The 4131-nt window shown below is 30.6% G+C and overlaps 1 long non-coding RNA gene across 1 annotated transcript; it reads left to right on the forward strand.

The window, feature by feature from the left end:
- Window positions 1-1216: 1216 nt before the first annotated feature.
- LOC119611057 lies at window positions 1217-1850 on the forward strand. Its single transcript, XR_005232036.1, has 3 exons — window positions 1217-1371; window positions 1430-1483; window positions 1566-1850. It is a non-coding gene; the product is annotated as an uncharacterized LOC119611057 (long non-coding RNA).
- Window positions 1851-4131: the final 2281 nt, after the last annotated feature.

Below are 4131 nucleotides of genomic sequence, written 5' to 3' on the forward strand. Positions count from 1 at the left end.
AATATTTTTGTTCTTTTGTCTTTTTTATAGCGTTTTCAGTTTATGACGGTTTTTAACAAAAAACACATTGAGTTTGTTCTGTTTTTGGGTGATTAGTTTACCGAATCTAGTTCAAATTGCAATTGAAATAATAACATGTTTTAACCCTTCTGTTTCTTTTTTTCTCTTCGAAGTAGAACAATAAAATCTTAATTAGTCTTTTGAATAATTCTAGAGATTTTAATAAAAAAGTTGTTATTTATTTTCCCAGAAATGAGTCATTTATTGTAAAACATACAGATTTAGGGTTTAAAGAGGTAACATTTGAATTTTTGAAATTTAATTTTAATACAAGTAAACATGTTATTAGTGGAACCTTCTAGAATAAAAGGGCTTTACATAGTTTACATTAAAGCAGGGTTGGGAAAATGTAGTATTATTGTATATTTTCAGTAATTTTTGACTATTGAATAGTCGATCATTAGACTAGTACATCGACTACTCAATAGCCCAGTAGACTAGTCAACATGTCGGTAGAAGTTCATAAACAAGTTCATAGACTACTCAATAGTCTTATCCATATATTAGTTCATAGACCGGTCCATAAACAAGTCCATAGACCATTTAATAGACAACTCAATTGACCCCTCATTGGAATATTCGATAGAGTAGTTCATAGATTAGCCGATAGACCATTTCACAGTCTAGTCCTTAGAATTGTTCACAGACTGGTCCATAGAGTGGTTCATAAACTAGTTCCTAATTGAGTTCATACACTACTCAACGGACTGATTCATAGACTAGTTCATAGACCAGTCCATAGACTAGATCCATAGTGTAGTACATAGACTAGTTCATAGACAACCAATCAATGGAATAGCCCATAGATTAGTCAATAGAGTAATTCACAGACTAGCCAATAGGTCAGTTCACAGACTAATCTTTAGAATAGTTCATAGACTAGTCCACAGAGTAGTTAATAAATTAGTTCATAGACTACTCAACAGTGTAGTCTAGAGACAACTCAATAGACCTGTGGTATAGTGGAATAATCCATAGACTACACTCAAATAATTTTAACATTTACTGTTTGTAGTTTATTCAAAAAGTTTTCTGTAAAGTTAAAAATTAATGAAAAATCTTTTATTTTTCGAATAAATTAAATTTTTAACATTTTGGGGTGTTGTTAAAAAATTAAACTACACAAAAAAATGTTTTTTCCGTACAGTTATTATTATCAGTTAAATTTTTGTTTCAAATACATAAAATCAAATTGTCATAAAAATAGAAAAAATTATATTTGTATAATAAAAATATTAATTTCTTCAAGAACCATATTGAGATGTTTCATAATGGATTGTTTTAAAAGTAAATACCGCGATTATAGAAACTGTAAGTTTTTGTTGACAATTTAAAAAAATGTTTTAAAAAGATCTGTTTTTATCAATAGTTGTAGATGCGGTATAATAATAATAATGGACAAGATTTTTGTATATAAGTTAAGGTAAGAATTCTTTTTTGTTTTATCCCTTATAACTTTAATTTTAACATATTTTACAATTTGTTACATATTTTGGAATTCGCAGCTATATCGAGAGAAGTGAGAGCTGTTCTACCTCCGATAAAGGCAAATACATCGATGTACATCACAACATTGAAGAGTTATAGCATTTTTGGGATTACGTTTCAGTCATATCGAAAACAGCAAGCCATGATACGTGTTTGAATCCAATATAAATGATGCCAGTACCACAACCGAAGCGAAAGGAGACTATTAACGAAATTTCTATTAGCATACGTAGCGGTTTAACAATTATTAATCCGTATTATACATATTTAATCTTTAACAAATGATCACAATAAAACTAAAATCTAAAGAATCTGTTGGATTTTTTTATGTTAGGGTTTTGGGTAAAAATAAATGAAAAAAACAGTAATTTTTAGTGATATTGTAGGTAAAAATTGTCATTCAAAACAACTGAAAAAACCAGTAAATTTTACTGTTTTTGTAGGTAAAAATTTGTCAGTAAAAACATCTGAAAAAACTTTTGTATTTACATAATTTGTTAGTTAAAAAATCAACATTTAAAAATAACTGAAAAACTCATTTGAAATAAATGAAAAGTTTGTAGTCCGTTTTTTAAATGATATTTTACTTGTTTGAAATGATTTTTCAGTTGAATTTACCTACATAATATATTGAGTGTAGTCGACAGAGTAGTTTACAGAAAAGACAATAGACCAGTTCGCAGACTAGTCCTTAGAATAGTTCATAGACTAGTGCATAGAGTAGTTCTTCAACAGGTTCATAGACTACTCCAAAGACTAGTCCACAGACAACTCAATAGACCAATCAAAGGAATAGCCTAGACCAGTTCACGGTTTATTCCTTTTAATAGTTCATAAACCAGTCTATAGAATAGTTCCTAGACTAGTTCATAAACTAGTTCTTAAACTACTTAATAGGCCATCCAATGGAATAGCACATACACTAGTCAATATAGTAGTTCACATCCTAACCAATAGTCCAGTTCACAGACTAGAGTAGTTCATAAACTAGTTTATAGGCTAGACTAGTCCATAGACAAGTTCAAAAACTAGCCCACAGACAACTCGGCAGGCCACTAGAATAGTCCATAGACTAGTCGATAGGGTAGTTCACAAACTAACCAACAGACCAATTCACATACTAGTCCTTAGAATGTTTCATAGACTAGCACATAGAGGAGTTCATAAACTGGCTCATAGACTAGTTCACAAACTAGGTCATAGAGTATTCAACGGACTAGTCCATAGACCAGTCCACAGACAACTCAATAGACCAGTCAATGGAATAGTCCATAGACTTGCCAATAGACCAGTTCACAGTTTAGTACTTATAATAGTTCATATACTAGTCCATAGAATAGTTCATAAACTAGTTAATATACTACTCAACAGATTAGTTCATAGACAGCACAATAGATCAGTCAATGGAATAGCTCATGCACTAGTCGAAAGACAACTCAATAGACCAGTCAATGGAATAGTTCATAGTCCAATCAATAGACAACTTAAGAGGCCAGTAAATGGAATAGTCTATAGACTACTCAGTAGACCAGTTCTTAGACTAGTTCATAGATAATGCAATACACCTGTCAATGGACTAGTCCATATACTAGTCAATAGACAACAGAATAGTCCAGTCAGTGGATTAGTCATAGACTAATCAATAGAGTAGTTCACACACTATCCAATAAACTAGTCCATAATCCAGTACATAGACTAGACCTGTTCATAGACTAGTCCATAGGCCAGTCAGTAAAATAGCTCATATACTTGTCAAGTTAACTAGTCCAAATGATTAGACTATAGACTAATTCATATACTAGTCCACAGATTAATTCATAGACTAGTTCATATATTAGTACATAAACTAGTTTATAGACCGGTTAATAAAGTCCATTTAGTAGACTAGATAGTAGTTTATAGACTAGTTCATAAAAAAGTTTTCAGATTAGTTTAAAGTCCTATAAATAAGCTAGTCTATAAATGAGTCAGTAGATTAGCCAATAGGTTTGTCTGTAGATTACTAGTTTTTAGACCAGTCAATTTACTAGTCAGTAAACTAGTCCACAAACAAGTCTATATATTTGACTATTAGCTCCTTATTTAAGATTTTTAACGAATATTTTATTAAAATATTCAATAGCGTATTATGGGTTTGTGTTGATGTTTGTCAACTTAATGTATACCAGTCGACTCAAAACTACTAAGTACAAATACCAAAGACCAACCCTATTGTTACTGTTTGAAATCGGTTCATTATATCACCTAACATCCATACAAACGGGCCACAAAACTCGGTATATGTTATAGTTGCTAAATTTCTTAAAAATGGGGCAAACTCTTTAGACTTTATCCCTTATACGAAGTACCTTTCACATAAATCATTTATAAACTATAGTAAATAAATAACTATTTTATAAATCCCGGCCCATATTTGACCTTAGTCCCCATATAAAATATCTTTCAAAAAAATATTTTTTTATTATAAAAATTGCTTTAATATATATGAATTAAGGTAAACAATCACAGAAATTATTTAGAATAAAAAAAGCCACCCACTACAGTAGGGTATTCTTTACACAGCCGTGACCGACTATACATCCT

The sequence above is a fragment of the Lucilia sericata genome, unplaced genomic scaffold (assembly GCF_015586225.1).
Source record: "Lucilia sericata isolate MDLA Ls3-8-SP2 unplaced genomic scaffold, ASM1558622v1 Contig001352F_arrow, whole genome shotgun sequence".
NCBI classification, from domain to species: Eukaryota; Metazoa; Arthropoda; class Insecta; order Diptera; family Calliphoridae; genus Lucilia; species Lucilia sericata.